Below are 23,001 nucleotides of genomic sequence, written 5' to 3' on the forward strand. Positions count from 1 at the left end.
TTAAGTGTGAGAAGGGTAAGAAATCGAGGATGCCCCCACCCACCCACCCAACACATTCTTCCTTGTGCCTCTAGGAAGGAGAGCACAGACGAATGGCTTTAACAAAAGAGGATGAGTCCAGAAGCAAGTTACTTGTAATGTGGTGAACACACTACTCTTTCCCATCTCAGTGCCTTCAACCATCAGGGTTGTTATGTCCAGAGTACCCATCTCATCCATCTTGCTAACTCCTACCTCAGCTTTCAACTCACTGACCCTGACTCAGCTTATAAATATTATGAAAAATATACCCAAAGATTTTGGTAACTATCAGAAAAGACAAGATGTAGGAACTGATAATGCAGTTATTGGACAGCTTATGGAGGTGGAGATTGATCCCATTTAAAAAAGCAGATATTTTCCATACCAGCAGATTTCTGTCTGAGAAATATGTTATTGTAATGTAAGTGGCCCATAAGGCTCATACTGTTATAATGAGTTTACACAGGATGCACTGGGGTTATAAAAATGAAAACATTAGCTTTGCACTGTCAATGCCAAATGTAAATACAGTGATTCTATGTGTTCCCTTGATATTTGCCCTTGAGCAAGTTTTCAACCCACTTTTGCCTCTGTTTTCTCATCAAAATTGACAAAATGATCTCTCAGGGCTATTACAGCTCCCCAAATCAGGAATTTTTCTTTTCTTTCTTTGTGAAGAGTCAGAGCAGGCACTATGCATATTTTACAGATGGAAAACCAAGGCTCAAGAGGATACTCCCCTTTGAACAGACCTGAATAAGAGCCACCTCCCCCACTACCCTGATACCTGTTCCCATGGGCTACCCAACATCCAACTACTGCAACATTAAAAACAATCATGTTTTTAAAACTATAAGGATAACTTGATCATATGATATTTTTAAATTTTGCCAATACAAAAAAGGAAATTTTTATTTTGCTCTTTTGCAGCTAAAATAAGTTTAAGTCAACTTTCAGCCTAGAGGGTTTTTGTTTTTGTTTTTTTTGGCTATTGCAAAATAATGGAAAGTGACTGACTCAGATTTAACTACTGTGAGGGTTTGGACTCTTAAGAAACAATAAAGTAAATTAGGTGTTTTTATAGATATTTATGTGAAGGGGATCATTAAAAAGATTGAAAAAGAATGTTAAATATGAAAAGATGTTATAGAGCATTATTTGGTTGGAAAATGCTGTAGTTATTTTAAAAATAAATTAGTTTTACATGTTATGTTTTAAAAACTTAAATCTGATAAAAAGTTTCATAATAAAGCGCAGTATAATGACAGAAAGAAAACCATAGATCCAGGAAGCTCAGAGAACACTATTTAGGAAAATACCTAAAACTCTATAAAATCAAAGACAGAGAAAATCTTTAAGGAAGCCGGAGAGGTGGGGGAAAAAACCTTATCTATAAAGGAACAAGGATAAGAATGACATCAGACCTTCCTTCAGAAACCATGCATGCAGAAAAGAACAAAACCACCAACCTAGAATTCTGTATCCAGTAAAATTATCCTTCAAAAGTATAGGAAAAATAAAGATTTTCACAGGCAAAAATTGAAGGAATTTTTCATCCATAGATCTGCCTGGCATGAAATGTTAAAAAATGTTCTTCAGAGAGAAGGAAAATGATTAGGTCAGAAACTCAGATCTACATGAAGAAAGGAAGAGCATTAGTGAAGGAATAAATAAAGGGACTCCTCAGTTCCCTCCTCTGAGATACTGGAGACATGTCCAGCACCCGGATTCCTCTACCAATGCTGAGTAAGTCAGACACGAGCACGATGAATTGTTGGGCTTAAAAAGAAAGAGGAGACAACTTGCTGCTTTCTTACCCCACAGCTGCAACCTCTGCCTTTAAAGATACAGGAATGTGAAGTAAGTCAGAAAAAGAAAGACAAATACTATATGCTAACACATATATATGGAATCTAAAAAAAAATGGTTATGAAGAACATAGAGGCAGGACAGGAATAAAGGCGCAGATGTAGAGAATAGATTTGAGGACACGGGGAGGGGGAAGGGTAAGCTGGGGACGAAGTGAGAGAGTGGCATGGACTTATATATATACCACCAAATGTAAAATAGATAGCTAGTGGGAAGCAACCGCATAGCACAGGGAGATCAGCTTAGTGCTTTGTGACCACCTAGAGGGGTGGGATAGGAAGGGTGGGAGAGAGATGCAAGAGGGAAGAGATATGGGGATATATGTATATGTATAGCTGATTCACTTTGTTATAAAGCAGAAACTAACACACCATTGTAAAGCAATTATACTCCAATAAAGATGTTAAAAAAAACCCCACAAACCTATTGAAAAATAAATAAATAAATAAAGATACAGGAATGGACATAGCAGGCTATCTGGGCTCATGGAAAAGGAATCTACTGCAAAGAAACTGGGCAAAACTGTAAATAAGAAATAAAATTATGTTGAAAGCTATCTTCCTCTTAACTTTACAGATTTTAATGATATACCTTATTGTGTCTTACACAATGGAACAGTTTCATATAGTATCATGATGCCAGCTAAGTCGTCCGTTGAGACCAATCATTCAGAGTTTAAGGACAAAAGAATTAATGTTTTAAGTGTAGACTTTAATGAGCTCTTTAAAAACCAAAAACTATAATAGGTTTTCAAACTAGAAATGAAAAGACCACTGAAGCATCCTATAGGTTTTAATTTCTCGTAAGGTAAATACCAATTGCTATAACCCACAGAAAAAGAAAGCGCTTCAGGTGTCTCTTTTTTAAAAAAAAGAATAAAAGAGTCTTGAGACCAGAAAGTGAGAAAACCACTGTGTTTTATCCCTAGCTTTCATAGATTCATTTCTTGCTATTACCTCATAAAGAGCCATTTTTATGGAATTCCAAGCACCTATACAAATCCCTGGCTGGGCCTAGGTTTCTGGTCTTTCTAGCTCAGGAATTTGGTTTTTGATGACCTGAGGGTCTTTTACCATAGTTAGTTTTTTCCCTCTTTGGCTTTTTGTCTGTTTTGTTTCCTTTTTGTTCCTCTGCTTTGTTTTCTCTTTTAATCATTTGTGTGTGTGTGTGTGTGTGTGTGTGTGTGTAAACCACTTTATTGAGGTATGATTGACATAGAAAAAGCTGTACACATTTAATGTTCACAACCTGAGGAGTTTGGATATAAGTGTATACCCATGCGGGGGGGGGAACTATAAATGGATCTTACTTAATTACATCTATATAAATAGTGTTCACTACAGAGCTAATAATATAATAAGATCAAGACCCCTTTTCTAAAGAGTCCAATATCATGACTGCTGTGCTCCTGCAATTCAGTTGGAATGGATTTCCCATTTTTGTGCTCTTCCATTTGCCTTAACTATATTTCCAAGGTCTCAATCATACCTCCTATTCTGTTGATTCTTCTTATTTCTTGAAGATCTCCCTCCCAGAGCCATTAATCCTCATATTCCCAACTGGACCAGTTGCTTTCAGGTCTGCTGCACAGTTACCATTCTAGAGGAGGAATGTCAGTACTCTCAAATTGGATTAATTGTTCCTGAAAGCTTCTTAATAATTATTACTACAAAAATGCTGTGTAACCGTAATGCTGCCTGACAAGCAGCCCTGACATCTCAGTGGTAACAACAAACATTTACTGTTCTCACTCTGCTTCAGAATGTAGGTTGAATTCAAGACTGCTCCATGTGTCTTTCATGTGGTACCAGCAGCTATTTGGGGCACGCTCTTCTCATGGAAGATGGAAGAAGAAAGAAAAAGACCAAGACACGCCAAATAAGCATACTGAAAGCCTCTGCTCATGCGGCATCCACCAGTGCCCCACTAGCCAAAGTAAATCATATGGGCAACCCCAACATCAAAGGAGTAGGGAAATGTAGACATGAATGTATACGTCAATGACAGGGGAGATGTGAACAATAGGAAGCAATAGTCCAGTCCACCAAAGGAGCATATGCCTTACTCATTACTCTTGTTTTGGTGGAGAATACGCTCTAGTAACTTCCTAAGAAAAGATGTATGGAACGTGTCTGAAAATGTATTCTATCCTCCTACCTAATGGTTAAAAAACCTTGAGAGCCTTGCTGCAGTATCTTCCAGTACCCAGGGCTGCTAATGAGAAGCTTCTTGCCAGGCAGTTATCTTGTAAGTGCCTCTTTCTGTCTCTCTCCATACTCTCTTTACCCCTGATGTTTTAAAATGCCTGAATGAGACAGATATAGGTAACTTTTCCTTTATTGTGCCAGGCTGTAGGTTCTCTCCAACTGACAGACTTTTAACAAATCTTCCTGTTTTGCTGCACAACTCATTCCTGACCCCCTCTGCATCAAATGTTTCCAAGTGTGGTGACTTATACCCCTCCAGGTATAGTATAGGCTGCCACTTTCTCCAGTATGCTTCATCAACTTTCTATATTTCATAAACCTCTTGAATCCCCTTGTCCACTGATGATCCTTGTCTTACTCTCTTCATGTTGTGGAGTGAGAGCACTTAAAACATTTTTTTGCTTAGTTTTATTGGTGTCTCAGGAGGGAGAAGTAAGAAAATGGTGCACCTAGGTCATCGTGTGACTCACTAGTCTCAATATTTTATTTTTCTGAACACTTTTTACATTTAAATATAGACTGTTTAAAATATTTGTAAAAGATTTGTCTGTACCAGAGAATGTAACATATCTAAGACTAGTATTTTAAAACCTGGCTATATTAGCATTCAGATGTTCAAAGGTAATTAGTTTGAATATGATTATTTACTTTACAGAAGAATTTGAAACATTACCAAAGATATCCAGTTTCTCTAAGGTAGCACTGTTCAATACAGTTTTTTGCAGTGATGGAAATGTTCTCTGTCTGTGTTGTTTAATACAATGGCTAAAAGCCACATGTGTCTATTGGACACTTAAAATGTGGCTGGTGCTGCTACTGAGGAACTGAATTTTTTAATTTTATTTAATTTTCACTGATTTAAATTTAAATAGCCACATGTGGCTAGCAACTCCTTTATAGGACAATACAGCATGGATCTAGAATTTTATTAAATTCACAAAATTAAAAATATGTTTTTAGGCATGCATCACTTATATAAAGAAAATTATACCTGAAAGAGATAGATATGAGAAATCTTATAAGATATATGGGCAGTATAAAGTTATGTTTATGATTTACACCAAGGAATATACTCATTCACTCAGTAAATACTTCAAGGGCACATACCATGTGTGAAAGCACTATGCCAGGTTTCAGGGTTACAAAAATGCAGACACACAAAGCACCTGCCCCCAAGAATATTTCAGTCTCCTGAGGAATCAGACATGCAAACCAGCCAGCAAATACAATCAGAAGATTACCTTACCTGCGTATGCTGGGAGTGAGAGGAGAATGTCCCGTTACCCAGGCAGTAGCATTTGAGTCCTGACTCAAAGCTGCGATTAATGAGTAGGACACTTCAGACAGAGAAAGAACAGCAAGGGTACAGGCATGGAGACAGGTTGCAGAAAAGCGAGACACCTGGTATTGCTAGAAGCTACAGTGCAATTGTGGGAAAATCAGGACAAGAGACTGGCCAGTTAGTTAGGCAGAGTGACAAATCACTGCAAAGTGAGAAGAGCCACCCCACTCCCGCTGAGGATAGATAAAGTATAAACCTGATAGGGTGTAGACTTTTTGAGTTGGAAGAATGGTAAACTTATTATATGTTCCAACCCAACCCTCTCCATTGTCAGTCAACAAATATTTTTTGATATTCTCCTAAATCTTTTTTTACACTGATGATTGGCTTTAGGAACTTTTTATTTTTCCTTTTTTCTTTTTCTTCCAATCTTATTGAGATATAATATACAACACTATATAAGTTTAAGATGTACAGCATAATGATTTGATTTACATACATCATGAAATGATTACCACAATTAGATTAGTGAAATCCATCACTTCATATAGATACAAAATTAAAGAAATAGAAAGATTTTTCCTTGTGATGAGAACTCTTAAGATTCACTCTCTTTACAACTTTCATAAATAACACGCAGCAGTATTACTTATATTTATCATGTTGTACATTATATCCCTAGTACTTATTTATCTTATAACTGAAAGTTTGTACCTTTTGACTACCTTCATCCAGTTACCTCTCTCCCCAGCCCCACTCTGGTAACCACAAATCTGATCTCTTTTTCTGTGAGTTTGTTTGTTTGTTTTTGAGGCATACTTGACCTACAACACATTGTTAGTTCCTGGTACACAACATAGTGATTCAATATTTCTATACATTTCAAAATTATCACTATTATAAGTCTAGTTACCATCTGTCACTATACAAATATACTACATAACTGTTAACTGTATTTCCCACAATGTACACTTCATCCCTATGACTCATTTACTTTGTAACTGGAAGTTTGTACCTCTTAATCTCCCTCACCTATTTCTCTCCTCTTCCAACTTCCCTCCCCTCTGGCAACTGCCTGTTCGTTCTCTGTATCTATGACTCTGTTTCTGTTTGGTTATATTTGTTCATTTGTTTTGTCTTTTAGATTCCACATATAAGTGAAATCATACAGTATTTTTCTTTCTCTGTCTGACTTACCTCACTTCACATAATTCCCTCTAGGTCCATCCACTTTGTCACAAATGGCAAGATCTCTTTTCTTTCTATGGCTGAGTAATTTTCCACTTTGTGTGTGTGTGTGTGTATCTATGTATACCACATCGTCTTTACCCATTTATCTATTGATGGGCACTTAGGTTTCTTCCATATCATGGCTGTTGTAAATAATGCTGCACAGGAGTGCATGTATCTTTTTGAATTAGTGTTTTTTGTTTTTGTTTTTGTTTTTCGGATAAATAGCCAGGAGTGGAGTTGCTGGATTAGGAACTCTTTTTAAGTAGCTGGTGAAAAAGTACATTTTAACCCAATATCAACTGGAATGAGAGCAGATTCCTAATTAGAGACCTCCCACTCAATAAACACATTTAAAATGATGATGAATATCATACTACAGACGTTTGCAGCTCCAGAAAACACAGGATTTAACTCCAACATGCAACTGCAGAATAACAGAAGTCATTCCAGTTGCCCTTGAACTTTCCAATAAATCACAAATGTGCTTGTGCTAATTACCTATCGACAGGCACATCTAATAATCTTATCCACTTTTCAAGTTTACAACTGTTATTTATTTACATCAGCACTATTTGAATCTGGTGAAATTTGGGCATTTGGAAAATGAATTCCTCTAAACAGTTACTTCTCCCTGAGAATCTGATACCACAGAGAATGGTAATTTTTGGCATAAGTGTTCTAGGGAGAGTCAGGGAATGGAGAAGAGATCTAGCCCAAGATTTCTATATGCTTTAAATTTCTCTGAATCAAGACATAACAAAGTACAGAGTATCATTTCCTGATCCTTTCAACACACACACACACACACACACACACACACACACACACACACCAAATCACTAAAATAGTCTCAATTAGAGGCAGTGAAAATAAAGTCCTGGGTTAGCACAGTGAGTTTTAAAAAATAATAAAAAATACTTACCAAGGTGTCATGACCCCATCTTATTGTTGATTCATCTTTTCCATTCTAAATCCCTATTTTCTGTTTATAACTTACTCCAAAATGTTCCTTTTGACCTTTGGGTCTGATATTTCTCTTGCCTTGTCTCAATCCAAAGGTGAATTTATTTGCAATTTGAACTAAATATCTTCAGTTATTTCAGTTACTTGAGTTTGAAGAAAATACCGGCTTTGTGCTTTCAGAAATCGTTCAGATTTTTTTTCCAAATATTTTAAGTTCAAATAGCTTAAAAATGACTTTGTTGGGCTTCCCTGGTGGCACAGTGGTCGCGAATCTGCCTGCTAATGCAGGGGACACGGGTTCGAGCCCTGGTCTGGGAGGATCCCACATGCCGTGGAGCAATTAAGCCTGTGAGCCACAACTACTGAGCCTGCGCGTCTGGAGCCTGTGCTCCACAACAAGAGAGGCCGCGATAGTGAGAGGCCCGCGCACCGCAATGAAGAGTGGCCCCCACTTGCCACAACTAGAGAAAGCCCTCGCACAGAAACGAAGACACAACACAGCAAAAATAAATAAATAAATATTTTTTAAAATGACTTTGTTTTGAAGCTATAGAATTAGAATGGCTGTACTAAAGATCCAATTTGAAAGGAGTTGGTTAAGAAATTTGGATTAAAGAACCAGAAATGATGAGGCTCCGTAGCATGTAATTACTTGGAGGCAGGTACACATCCTCTCCCATCAGCTGTCTTGCACATGCATGTGACAGTAGTAACAAGAGAGGTCAAAACCTACCCCCAAAAATCAATTTAAAGTGCATGTCTGACTTTTAAAGGTTTGACATAATAATAAAACGGTCCCAATTCCCACAAAGGACATATTCATATGCAAGGAACATCCATGTGATTTTTGCTGGAACTTGGATAATATGATGCAAAATACACTACTGGGACTTGAATCCTCTGGATTCTTGCTCAGGTTTCTTCTGACTTTTACTTATGACTCTAAGTTGGGCCTCTAATCTTGCTTCATCATTCTGTCTACAAAATGAAAGATGACCTGATATGTGATCATGCTGAAAAGAATTAACCATACCATCTATGCTTTTCAAGGGCATTCCTTTCAATAAATAACTTTATTTCACACCTACTGAAAGCCAGGCTCTGTGCTAACTAATGCTGTAGGTATGGAGATGGAGAAGACAAAGATGCTCACTCAGGAAATTCCCTGAATATGGGAGAGGATGATGAAGTATAATAGTATAGAATAAATATAAATATTGATTATTTTCAATAAAGACAGATAACTTGAGTCTATTGCTTTCACTAAAAGAAAGCAAAAGAGAGATAGACAAGTAGACAGAGAGTAGACAGATAAAGATACAGATCTAGACATAAATTCCTATATGCCTAAAATGGAAAATTTTTAAATTCTACATACTCACCATCAACCCCTCCTCACCTCCAGTCCTATCCAGGCCCTCCAGATAATAAACATACAATCTAAAGAAATCAGCATGCTCGCTAAACAAATGCATTTTTAGAACAAGTCCCTTAGCTGCTCCGTCATCCTCTTCCCAACCAGATTGTTTCCTCCAAGCCACTCCTACTCAGGAATTCTGGAGCTCTCAAAAAAGGGCCCATCCTAACAGTGCCTCCAGATAATTATAGTAAAAAAATTATCTGGTCCCTCTGTCTGAAATTAAACTCTTTGTCCTTCAGACTTCCAATGCATTTATACTTGCCTCTCCTAGAGCAACTACTGCTTTCCCTAGATTCTTTTTTTTAAAAGATACATTTAATATTTATTTATTTTATTATTTATTTATTTTACTATTTTTGGCTGCGTGGCATCTTAGTTGCGGCACACAGGATAATTGTTGCAGCATGCTGGGTCTTTCGTTGCAGCACACGGGCTTCTCTCTACTTGTGGCATGCGGGTTTTCTCCCTTTAATTGTGGCGTGTGGGCTCCAGAGCACGTGGGCTCTGTAGTTTGCGTCACGCAGTCTCTCTAGTTGAGGTGTGCAGGCTCAGTAGTTGTGTCACGTGGGCTTAGTTGCCCCGCGGCATGTGGGATCTTAGTTCCTCGACCAGGGAGTGAACCCGTGTCCCCTGCATTGGAAGGTGGATTCTTTACCACTGGACCACCAGAGAAGTCCCTCCCTAGATTCTTTTTTTTTTTTTTTTTTTAATTTTTGCGGTACGCGGGCCTCTCACTGTTGTGGCCTCTCCCTTTGCGGAGCACAGGCTCCGGCCGCGCAGGCTCAGCAGCCATGGCTTACGGGCCCAGCCGCTCTGCGGCATGTGGGATCTTTCCGGACCGGGGCACGAACCCGTGTCCCCTGCATTGGCAGGCAGACTAAACCACTGCGCCACCAGGGAAGCCCCCTCCGTAGATTCTTAATCAGTTTTTTTCACATTTTAAAAATCATCCCTGGTGATGCAATGGATAAGCCTCCATGCTCCCAATGCAGGGGGCCTGGGTTCGATCCCTGGTCAGGGAACTAGATCCCACACGCATGCCGCAACTAAGAGTTCACATGCCACAACTAAGGAGCTGGCGAGCCACAACTAAAGAGCCCTAGAACCGCAAGTAAGGAGCCCGCCTGCCACAACTAAGACCCGGGGCAACCAAATAAATAAATAAATATTTTTTAAAATTAAATCATTGTACATCTTGCAGTCAATGGGTACATTTACTTTAAAGTTTCTTTTTTCCCAAGAATATGTTATTTATTTATTTTTTGGCTGCATTGGGTCTTCGTTGCTATACACGGGCTTTCTCTAATTGCAGCGAGCTAGGGCTACTCTTCATTGCAGTGCATGGGCTTCTCATTGCGCTGGCTTCTCTTGTTTCAGAGCACAGGCTCTAGGCACACGGGCTTCAGTAGTTGTGGCACACAGGCTGAGTTGCTCTGTGGCACATGGGATCTTCCTGGACCAGGGATCAAACCTGTGTCCCCTGTATTGGCAGGCAGATTCTTAACCACTGCAGATTCTTCCCCATCAGGGAAGCCCCCCAAGAATATGTTATGAAATTGATGGTGCATCTTGTGCTGATTCATTAATTCAACAAACATTTTTTGAGCACCTGCTGTGTACTGGGCTCGATGCTAGGCACTTGGGCCATATCTCACAGCCTTTGAAGACCTGTATCTCATGACAGTTTCAAAATTTATCAAATGCTAGGCAAATTCAAAGCAGCTGGAGAATATTGCTTCTAAAATCTGGATTCAAAATCTGTTGACTTCTTGATTTGGATTTTTACATGCATATTAAAGTGACTTTTAAAAATCTTACAATAATGTCATTCTAAATAAAGTGAGGTTTTGGAGCTGAGACGCAATGAACACATTACAGTGTGTGCTGTGGTAATGTAGAGCCGCTATCCACACAGATGGTATTGATTTTCATTTCCTGTGAAGCTGAATCAACATGTTGTGGCTAATGTCTACATAATTTAATGTATTGAATAAAATGTACCATTTCTCTCTACTGGGGGATAAAAGGTCTTACTTGACTGTGGTACCTTGTGCTCTGAAAGCCACAACAGACATGTTTAACAATCCTTAGTTATTAAAAATCAACCTAAGAAAATCTTTCCTGTTTCTTAAAAAAAACCATAATTTTTCTTTAACTCTTTTTTTTTTTTAATATCAGAGTAGAAGAAAGGAAAGGCAAGTGTTAATAGAATTTTCTCTTAGGCTAACGTGTTTTGCAGATAAAATTCCATTATGGTGCCAACATCGTAAGATAGCCACAAAATGCCTGGAAGGATATACAGCAAGAATCAACAAGCTAAGGCATCAGTACCAAATGGGATGCTCTGTTCCTCAGGGTCCATGGCAGGGCTAAGAGGGGCCCTCCCTTCCTGTGCCCCTCATCGGCCTCCCTCCTGGGTGACCAGGGCTCTCATCTGACTCTCTGTCTGAAGCCACTCACTGCAGCACCTCCCATGTCAATCTCCTATGTTACAGTCTCTGCATTTATTAAAACGGAGACAATTATCCTCAGTCTGCCAACCTCACAAGATTTTTGTGGGGAATCAGATTAAATAACTTATGTGAAAACACTCATAAAATTGTAAAGTGTAATACAAATGTACATCATACTTTAAATGGTATTATGGTTTTCTTATTATCACTCAGTGTTTGGAGCATCTTGCTCCAAAATTACCTGCTCCCCTGACCATCAAAACTACGAGTCCTTTGAATCTGATTGGTCAGTGATTCAGTTTTCTGGCTGCAGAACCTTACAATAATGTGTGAATGAATGATAGTTTTTAAAAGGACATCAGAATTGATAAAATGTGATGGGAGAAAGCAGTTTTTGTATATTGGTATGTTGGCCATTTTATCACCATCAAACAAACAGTGGTTAACAACCACTAAAAGAATTTTGATTTTGCCCACTCATTTTCTTTTTCAGATCTCCCCAGAGAAGTGTCTTTCCTTGCTATTAGGTGATTCAACATTGGGAGAAGAGGGAGGACTGAAAGGAGGAGAGGCTCTTTGTCTATGGGGCAGGAGTTTAAGGTGAGTCAAATAACTGACTGAGTAGGTGTGAAAGCAAAGAGGGTTTAAGAAGTGTTGCTAAAGGCTATGTGTCCTCTTCAGAGGGTTGGTTAAGTATAAGTAAGGAGACTGAGCATATCAGATTTTTTTCAACTTCCAGGCTTTGACTGCTATACTGCTGTAAGACTGGACCACATGTGTCATAGCTTCATATCAACATTTATTTAACACTGAACTAATGCCAGATAATATATGTAATCACTTTTCATACATTATCCTATTTAATATTTACTCTCATCCCACAAAACATGCTACTGCACCCAGTTTTATACATGAGGAAAACCCAGGCTTGAAGTTAGAGCCTACCACAGTAACACAACTAGGATGTTTCAAAGCCAGGACTTGAATTTCAGAGACTGACCTCTCAATCACTCACTGTACAACTTCATGCAAACCAGTACCCCTCCCCCATTGGTAGATTGTACAGGAGAAAGGACTTTGATCAGCTGTGATGAGGGATAGTAGGGGAGAAAAGTGGAGTCTTTAGTTTCGCTTCTCTAATCAAGTTGGTGCCTCAAGTTCAGGAAAGCAGAGTTGGAACAGCCCTCATTTGTGTAGGTTAGTGACAACTTTGCTATTTATTGTTAAAGAAGCTGAATAATGGTGTACCAGATGGTACACAGAAATAGCTTTTGAAATAACATTCAAAAAGAATACAAGAGCCAACACCTACATTCCCTACAAGCAAAAAAGGAAGCTGCCTACATGAAATTAAGTTATTTGACTACACTTAAAGTAGAGGCGATATTGAACTCAATTTGGAAGAGGTGAGTCCAGTCTCAAAATGCAGGGCCATGATGCAAAGGAACCAGAATAGTTGAGAAAACTGTTTATTGGTGGTCGGAGCTTTGAAACTACAGATGATAGCTTAAGAGAACATTTTGAGAAATGGGGCACACTTACAGATTATGTGGTGATACGAGACCCCCAAACAAAACGTTCCAGGGGCTTTGGTTTTGTGACTAACTCTTGTGTTGAAGAGGTGGATGCAGCAATGTGTGCTCAACCACACAAGGCTGATGCCCATCTAACAGTGAAGAAAATTTTTGTTGGTGGTATTAAAGAAGATACAGGGAAGCAGCTGCATAGCACAGGGAGATCAGCTCGGTGCTTTGTGACCACCTAGAGGGGTGGGATAGGGAGGGTGGGAGGGAGACGCAAGAGGGAGGAGATATGGGGATATATGTATACATATAGCTGATTCACTTTGTTATACCTCAGAAACTAACACAACATTGTAAAGCAATTATACTCCAATAAAGATGTTAAAAAAAAAAGATACAGAAGAATATAATTTGAGAGACTACTTTGAAAAGTATGGCAGGATTGAAACCATAGAAGTTATGGAAGACAGGCAGAGTGGAAAAAAGAGAAGATTTTCTTTTGTAACTTTTGATGATCATGATACAGTTGACAAAATTATTGTTCAGAAGTACCACACTATTAATGGGGATAAGTGTAAAGTGAAAAAGTCCCCTTTCTAAACAAGAAATGTAGTCTGTTGGATCACAAAGAGGTCGTGGAGGTGGATCTGGCAACGTTATGTGTAGTGGAGGAAACTTTGGAGGTGGTGGAGGTAACTTTGGCCGTGGTGGAAACTTTGGTGGAAGAGGAGGCTGGTGGTGGTAGACGTGGATATGGAAACCAAGGTGGTGGATATGGAGGCAGTGGTGGAGGATATGATGGTTACAATGAAGGAGGAAGTTTTGGAGGTAACTATGGTGGTGTTGGGAACTATAATGATTTTGGAAATTATAGTGGACAACAGCAATCAAATTATGGACCCATAAAGGGGGACAGTTTTGGTGGAAGAAGTCTGGGCAGTCCCTATGGTGGTGGTTATGGATCTGGTGGTGGAAGTGGTGGATGGTAGCAGAAGGTTCTAAAAACTCAGAAGAAAAGGGCTACATTTCTCAGCAGGAGAGAGAGCAAGGAGTTGTCAAGAAAACTGCAGGTTACTTTGAGACAGTCGTCCCCAAAGCATTAGAGCAACTGTAAAAATCTGCCACAGAAGGAATGATGATCCATAGTTAGAAACGGTACTGCAGCTTAACAGGAAACCCTTCGTGTTCAGGACTGTCACAGACACAGTTTGCAAAAAGTGCAGCTATTTATTAATGCAATGTAGTGTCAATTAGATGTACATTCCTGAGGTCTTTTGTCTGTTGTAGCTTTGTCATTTTCTTTTCATTATATCAGGTATATTGCCCTGTAAATTGTGGTAGTCGTACCAGGAACAAAAAATTAAGGAATTTTTAACTTTTCAAAACAATAAAAATAAAGGAAGGGCATTCCCTGTTACAGATATCTTTGTAACTGGCAGATTAATTCATAAGTAATCCCAAATTTAGACATTATGATCAATCAAATCTACAGTCATATCTAGATGTTTCTCCTTTAACAACAATGGAAGGAAATTCTTTTTATTTTTTTGAAATTTGTAATTAAATAAATTAATACACAGAATTATGTCATGGGTAAACTATAAACAAAATTACCAGATACTTATCTGATTTATAGATAGTCTGCTAGGCTTAAGTTGATTCTATTGTCTTTGGATTCCTAACGATATCTAGTACACTGGCTTACCTATATAGATGACTATTGAATTAAAGAATGAACATGGACAGCTAACAGATTACAATACCTATATTTCTTCAGTAGAATATGATTCTTGGTTAACCGCTAATGCCGTTTTGCAAGGGACAGCTAAATTCTAGCCCTCAGTGGCTAGGCTCAAATGATAGACTAAATGTCCAAAGAAAACCTTCTAGTACAGCACAAGTTAATATGCTAAATAAAACATTTTAAATGTTTAAAATCTATAGCAAAGCTGTTGAGAAGTAAAGGATTCCTTTAGAGGCCAGAAATAAGAAAATAAGAGCCAACAGAGCCAACAGTGCTTGTTCAAACACTGGAGGCAACTTTTGCCCTACAGGTACTTGCTGAGGCTTTCTGGCTGAGAGCTGAGCTTCCCAGCCAGTGTGAAAATCCTGTCAACCCTTGGGGTGATCAGCTGGACTTGGGGCAGCTAGAGCTTCCACTAGGCTAATCACCTCCATCCAGATACGGCCTCTTCCAGGACTGAGGAGGACTGCTCAGGCACAGTGAGTGGGTGGGCCCACAGTCCTTCCAGAGGACAAGCCCTATAATGTCAGCTGCCCCTCAGCACTGCCTGAACTCACTGAGTACAGCCCAACAGGAGCTCTACAACCTGACATCAACTCCGTCAGCCAACTGCAGATGGACCATCGTGGACAGCAGTTCAGCCTGTGGAACTGTTGTAGGAGGTCATGATCCTGGTGCCCAAGGAGCCCCACCAAGACGAGAGTTTTGAAGCTGGGAAACTAGGCAGGGTCTTCTAGAATCCAAAGCTCCATGAGGTGCATCTCATCCGTCTTTACTCATGGAGGGTGTTTTAGTTTCCCAGGGCAGCCATGACACATGATCACAAACTGAGTGGCTGAAAACAACAGAAACTTATTCTCTCACAGTCCTGGAGGCTAGAAATCTGAAATCAGTTGGCAGGACCACGTTCCCTCTGAAGCCTCTAGGAAAAGACTCCTTCCTTGCCTCTTCCTAGTTTCTGGTGGCTCCCAGCAATCCTTAGCATACTTTGACTTGTAACTACATTATTCTAATCTCTGCCTCCATAGTCATATGGCCTTCTTCTCCGTGCATCTGTGTCTCTCTGTGTCCTCTCTTCTTGTCAGGACACCAGTCATTGGATTTACTGCCCACCCTAATCCAGCATGACCTCATCTTAATTAGTTGCATCTGCAAAGACCCTAGTTCCAAATAAGTTCACATAATGGTGTTCCTGGTGGGCATCAGGGGGAGCACTTATTCAACCCACTACAGAATATATTTCTGTCTGTCTGTGGCTGATGTGCCCTTTTAGCGACATATCACTAGTATCTTCTCAAAGTGACTGCTATGATAATGCCTGAGCAGTTTACGAATTAGAGAAACGTTCAGTTGAATTGCATATAGCCATTTCAGGCAAAAAGGAAATATGATTAAACAATTTGAAAATATTTTGTTCAGAAATTTTCTATTTAATATCTTAAAGTAAGGTATAATGTATAATCTTAGTGTATACAATTTAACAACCCACATATCCATCAATAAGAGAATAGATATAAAAATTGAGATCAAACAATAGATTAAATACAACAATAAAAATAAACAAAACGCAGCTTTAGACGACAACACAGGTTAATCTCAAAGCCATAATGTTGAGCAAAAAAGGGCCGGTCACAGAAGCATACACGTAGATGTGATTCAGTTCATATGAAGTTCAGAAGCTCATGAAATTAAGTGATTTATTATTTAAGGATACATACATATGTGGTATAACCATAAAGAAAAGCAAGGGAATTAATACAACAGTATTCAGGACAGTGGTTACCTCTGAAAGGCAAGAGGTGATAGGATTAGGAAGGGACCCACGGCATAGGGAAATTCAGAGGTATTGTTATGTTCTATTTCTCAAACTGGGTGGAGGGTACATTGCTGTTCATTTTATTATTTTTTGCTGTACATTTACATTATATGCACTCTTCCATGTATGTTTCAGAATGTAAAAGCCAACCTAAGGAAGGGCGTCATGCATCCAGTGAGAGCTTTGTGTTTATTTTTTTTAATATCCTCCATAGCTGATTCAACATAGAGAGTGTCTTGATATTATTTATGAGAATAAAGGATACATATAAGTGAAAATAGAATCATGAGAGTTTAATGACACCATGACTCTGGGATTTAGAGAAGTCCCACTAAATCCAGTTACCATCTCTTTGAGATGCTGAGCAGTGGCTGCCAACTAGAAATAGCACAAGGAAATTAATGGAGGGGAGGAGGTGGGATTTCAGAGGGATTAGCCAAAGGTATGTTGCACCACTTCCTGTTATTCACTGCATACATCCAGAACTTCTCGAGCTTCGCCCTATCAGTTGCCCAAGTTGCCCATTGTTGGAAGAGTGGGGCAGAATAGCCAAAGACAGAGAAAGACCAGTTTGAAGGGAAACTATCCACAGCATCTTTAAAAATAACTCTGGTCAAAACTTACAACCAATAGATAAATAAGTCCTGGAGATCTAACGTACAGTATAGTGAACATAGACAACAATATTGTATTATAATCATCAAACTTGCTAAGAGACTAGATCTTAATTATTCCCGCCACAAAAAAAGAAATAATAATTGTGTGACCTGATAGAGGTGCCAACTGATGCTACAATGGCAATCATATTACAATCTATAATCATATTATGTGTATCAAATCAACATATTGTACACCTTAAACTTATACAATGTTATATGTCAAATATCTTTCAATTAAATAAACAAAACTCTAGTCAGACTAGCACAGAGGGTCAGAGTCAAAGGAATCTATTGTTCCTTCTCTTGGTGTCAGGCTTCCTTACGGGGTGGGGGAGGCAGGTGTGGGAGAATTATTAAAAAAAAAAAGTTGTATCTCAAAATAATTCATGTTGTCTAACAAAACAGTAAAGATAAATTAAAAACATCTATCTGCCTACCAACAATGCCGTTACCACAGACTCACCCCCCAGCCAATCTCCATAGCCCTATTATACACATTTATTAATTTCATGCAACTGGTAGCAATTCACGATAGTGACATGAAAAAATCTGGTACCAGAGTAGAAACGTATGCTCTCAAACCTTATTTAAAATCAAACTTTCTCATAGCTTGGTTTCCATTCAGCTCAACCTAATTTCTCTCAGGACCTGGGCCAACAATCATACTAATTTGCATGACCACCACTGTTTAAACAGCCCCCTTAGTTTTCGATGAATGACCTTTTATGTACTATCAGACTTTTGATGCATAAATCAACTACCCTTATTCTCGTAGGCCTGGGGCAAGGGTGGAGAAGACTGACTGTAGCTACAAAGCTGCATAACTAAAAGACAAAGGCATTAAAAGCAACTCTCCAAAAAGGAAAACAAAACTAGTGAAATGAGGCATACAGTAGGCCCTACTCAAAGCAAGAATATGTGCATGCAACTTCTTGATTGAGCTGCTGTATCTAGGCAGCAATATTTTTGTCTGTAGTTGGGCTACCACCCTTTCCAGCCTGATACCATTGTCCTAAAGGTCAATAATCATTTATTTATGCTGATTGAAAAGGAGTCTCAAAGGCAAAAAGTAGCTGTACTTGAGCAATTTACATTCTAAGGGGGAAAACATGAGACAAACCAAAGGCAGTGTGAGAGCCTTCCAGCCACTCACAGCCTTGGCAACTTAAAACATTAAGTATTTTTACTAAGGACCTACTGTATAGCAAAGAGAACTCTACTCAGTACTCTATACAGTGAATATGGAATTGGGTGGAGAAATGGAATCCACATGTATGGAGAGCATTATATATGAGTATGTAGAGGATGTCAAATATTTTACCTTCTCCTGTCAAATTTTCTAACTGCATTTCATTTAACCACCACTAAGAGAGGTTCTCCTTGCTGAGTTTTAAGAAATCTAGTGAAGAGTTGCCTTATCAACTTCTAGGGAGTGGAAACATTCAGAACTCATGCTGTCAGAGCAAAATAACTATTATGTTTCCTCCATAAAGCTAAATTAAATTATTAAGTCAGCAATTTTCAAATCGTGGACTCTGAAGACCCAGGGCTCTAAAAGGTATCAGTGGGGAATCCTTAAAAAGCACACACAGTAATCATATAAGACATTTAAATTAGAACAGCCTCTGTTTCTCCAACACAACTCTACAGTAAGAAACTTTAAGAAGTTTCTTCCTTAAAACAAGAAACAAAAACACAACAACTAAATCTAAGGCAAAAGGATACCATAACTTGAGAGTGTGTAATGGATTAGGCAGTGACTCCACAGGATCCTGTCCTAGGAGTAAATGGTACTTATATCAGACTTGCTTTCAAAAATAATTGGGGGAAAGGGTAAAGATAATGAAAGGTTTGAGTCTACTTAGTGTTGGCTACATCTCAAGTGCTGTATGTTTTGCTATATAGTCTCTCAGATTGCAAGGCCACTTTCAATTCCAAATAGCATTTCCTCTAGATTCAGAAAAGTAGACCTGCTTCTTCCATAGTCTGTGTCTGAGCCCTGAGAAGATTGACAATCACCATAAAATATTACTAAAAATATTTTAGATTTGGCAAATTTAACCACATTTTTGCCTTCTGAACAGTTTCTCTGAATTTAAATCTGAGGACATTTCAAGGAAAATTTAATTTTCACCTCTCTGATTAACTTGCACTTCATTTCTCATAATATTTTCTAAGATCTACTTTATAGCCAAAAAGAGAAATCAGCCTTTGGGTCTGTGAACGAGTAAACCATATTTTCCACAAAATAAGTGAACTAAAGTTAATTAAATGGTAACATGTTTTCAAACTCAAAACTCTTATAGAATTGATACTTTGCAAACCCTTACACTCATTCAGCTCATTTAAAGATCACCTATAGTGTACAAAGCCTTACACTACATAGTGGGTTGGTATAGAAAAATGAACAAAAAAATTGCCCTTGCTTTCACAAAGCTTCCTACCTCCTGGGGAAGGCCAGTGATACCAAACTAAAACAAAATGTAATAAATATGAAGGAAATGGGATTCAAAAAGTACAATAGGAGGTGCAAAGTATGAAACTGCCAATCACAATTGGGAGTGCCAATTTACAAGGACGGTTTCTTGGAGAAAATACCAATCTATTTGGGCCTCAAAGGATGTGTGGAGTTTTAACAGTAAAACAGGGAATGAAAGGCATCGCATGCAGTGACTAACATGACCAAAAACAAAGTGTGAGAATATATTTTGTACTGGAGGATGTAAAAAAATCTATTGGTGTGGCAGGAGTGAAGCTTACTTGGCCAAGAGGAAGATGTGGTAATAAAAATGTTGAAGTGGTAGTTTGGACCAGATTATAAAAGACCTTGAATGCCTTGCTGAGGAATTCGAACTTTTTAATTTAAATAATAGAATCATAGATGAAGATGGTGGAGTAGGAGGACATGGAGCTCCCTCCCACCACAAACACATCAAAAATACATCTACATGTGGAATAATTCTCCCAGAAAACTAACCGGAAGCCATCAGAAGAACTAAACAATCAAAGCTGCAAGAAAGATCTTCATGTAACTGGGTAGGACAGAAAAGAGGCATCGGGTCGGGAGCTGCACCCCAGGGAAGGGTCTGTAAGGAAGAGAAGGTTCACATGGGTGGACCCTCACCCTGGGGCGCCAACACGTCAAGCCACAATCTGGACATCACAGTCTTGGGATCCTGTGTGGAGGAGACAAGCCCCCGTGGCTGCTGGGAGAATCACTGGGACAGACAGAAGGGCTGGTGAAGCCTAGACTCCACTTGTGAGGAGTGTGTGCATGCTGGCTTGCCGACAATCAAGGCAGAGAGAGCCTTGCACAGACAGCAGCCGACTCACTGCACATCCCAGTCTGAACAGGGTGAACACCCGAGGCCCACTCACTCCACACCACAGCCTGCTGTAAGATCTGGGCCAACTGAGAGCCCTGGGAAAAGACGCAGTCTAGTCATGCAGAGACAGACCAGGGGTTCTGGACTGTGATCTGGGTGGGGCGGCAGTGGCCAGTGTCAGTGCCCACAGGAGCGCACAGCGGTTCCTCTCCCAGCAACAGTACCCCGGCTCCACCCGCCCACTCCACGCTGCAGCTTAGTGCTGGATCTGGGGAAAATAGGTGTTGGGTCAAAACTGCCACAGAGGCAGCCCAGATCTCTGGCAGAAGCACAGCCACCTCAATTGCTACAGCCACAGCGCCTCAACCCCCAGCCCCAGCCTACTCCACACCACAGCTTTGCACCAGATCTGGGACAGGCACAACAGAGGAAGGGATGCAACCTTGGGCTGCTTCTGAACAGAGCCACAGACGCCTACACAAGCAGTGCATAGGTTCTCTGTGAGCACAAGGGCCTCACGTGCTACAGCAATCGCCTCCTTTGGGGCAGAGCATGCACTCAAGGGCAACAGAGCCTGATCAAGCCAACCCTTAGGGCTTCGTTCCAACAACTGGGGAGCAGACCCTGCCCCTGACAGGGCCACAACAGCCAAGGAGCAGGGAGCAAGTCCCGTCTCACACCCTGCTGAGGCTCTAGACCCTCCCTATCAAGGGAATAACAGCACACGCTGAGAAAAGAGCCAAAGTAGGATAAACTGACTCTTTTGATGTGTACTCAAAGGGATGTATAGGAGGGCAGGAGCAGAAGTCTGGAATGAGTCTTAGGCCTCTCCATGGCCATTATGTAAGATAGAAACAACCAGAGATTAGCAGAATTGAAGGAAAACATCACGACTTAGATTTGGAGCACTTGAGTTCCAGGTGCTAGGTAGATATCCATGGAGGAATGGCAAAAATACAGTTGATGAGCGGGTCTACTCCTCAGAAAAAAGACCAAAATAGAGCCATAGGTTTGGACAGGGCAAGGTTAAGGTATATGGGCATGATAACTAGACTAAAGTTTGGTGCACCTCTTTATTTTTTTTTAACATGACTATTTTCTTCCAGGTTTATTGAGATACAATTGACATGTAGCATTGTGTAAATTTAAGGTGTACAACGTGACAATTTGATATACAGACAGACTGTGAAATAATTACCACAATATGATTAGTTAACACATCCATCACTTCACATAGTTAACTTCTTTTCTGGTGCACCTGTTTGGACTGATATTCTTTCAATACCTGGTTGTATTAGTTTGCTGGAGCTGCCATGACAAAGTACTACAGACTGGGTGCCTTAAAAAAATAGAAATTTATTTTCTCACAGTTCTGGAGACTAGAAGTCCAAGATTAAGGTGTCAACTGTTTTGATGCCTTCTGAGGCTTCTCCCCTTGGTTTGTAGATGGCCAACTTCCCCCTGTGTCTGAATACTGTCTTTCCTCTGTACATTTCTGTGTCCAAATTTATTCTTCTTAATAAGGGCAGCAGTAATATTGGATTAGGACTCACCTTAATGACATCATTTTAACTTAATTGCCTCTTTAAAGATCCTATCTCCAAATATATCACATTCTGAGGTACTAGGATTAGGACTTCAACATAGGTATTTTTTGGCGGGGGTGGGGGAGTGGGGGGAGGACATAATTCAGCCCATAGTCAGTATTATTGAAAGGAGAGATGGAGCACTGTGTAGGAAAGGGTGGAGAAGGAAAATCACAGGTGACAAATCAGTAATTCAGCTTATCTTTTTGTTGTATACCTTGCTCAGCAAAACAGAAGTACTAAAGATCACCCCTCACCCTCTCTACATGGTAGTTTAAAATCATCTGTTGGTAATTGAGCATGATGGATAGTGTGAAGATCATAATATACTGAATCTGACATATATGTATATGACTATAAGGCACATGAACTGTCTACCAGATATTCAGGCACACTACACAGCCAGAATAATAAAAGCAACACACAAACAGACCAATGGAATAAAATGCAGAGCCTAGAAACACATTTGCATAAATGGGAAGTTGATATATGATAAAGGTGGCATCACCAGGGCTTCCCTGGTGGCGCAGTGGTTGAGGGTCCGCCTGCCGATGCAGGGGACACGGGTTCATGCCCCGGTCCGGGAAGATCCCACATGCTTCGGAGCTGCTGGGCCCGTGAGCCATGGCCGCTAAGCCTGCGCCTCTGGAGCCTGTGCTCCGCAACAGGAGAGGCCACAACAGTGAGAGGCCCGCGTACCGCAAAAAAAAAAAAAAAAAAAAAAAAAAAAAAAAAAAGGTGGCATCACAAATCAGTGATGATTTTTAGGAAGGTTCATGGTAAACTGGCTTATTCTATGGAGAAAAAATGAATCTATATGATATACAGAAGTGACTTCTAGATGGTTTATAAAACTTACCTGTGAAAGGTAATACTGTATAGTTAACAGAAGAAAATGT

At 39.7% G+C, this 23,001-nt stretch overlaps 1 pseudogene across 1 annotated transcript; it reads left to right on the forward strand.

Annotated features, from left to right (window-relative positions):
* The first annotated feature begins 12,871 nt into the window (after window positions 1-12,871).
* LOC309827539 (heterogeneous nuclear ribonucleoprotein A3-like) lies at window positions 12,872-13,973 on the forward strand (annotated as a pseudogene). Its single transcript has 2 exons — window positions 12,872-13,154; window positions 13,366-13,973. The product of its transcript is annotated as a heterogeneous nuclear ribonucleoprotein A3-like (transcript).
* Window positions 13,974-23,001: the final 9,028 nt, after the last annotated feature.

Source organism: Grampus griseus (genome assembly GCF_964374135.1).
Source record: "Grampus griseus genome assembly, chromosome: 9".
NCBI lineage: Eukaryota > Metazoa > Chordata > Mammalia > Artiodactyla > Delphinidae > Grampus > Grampus griseus.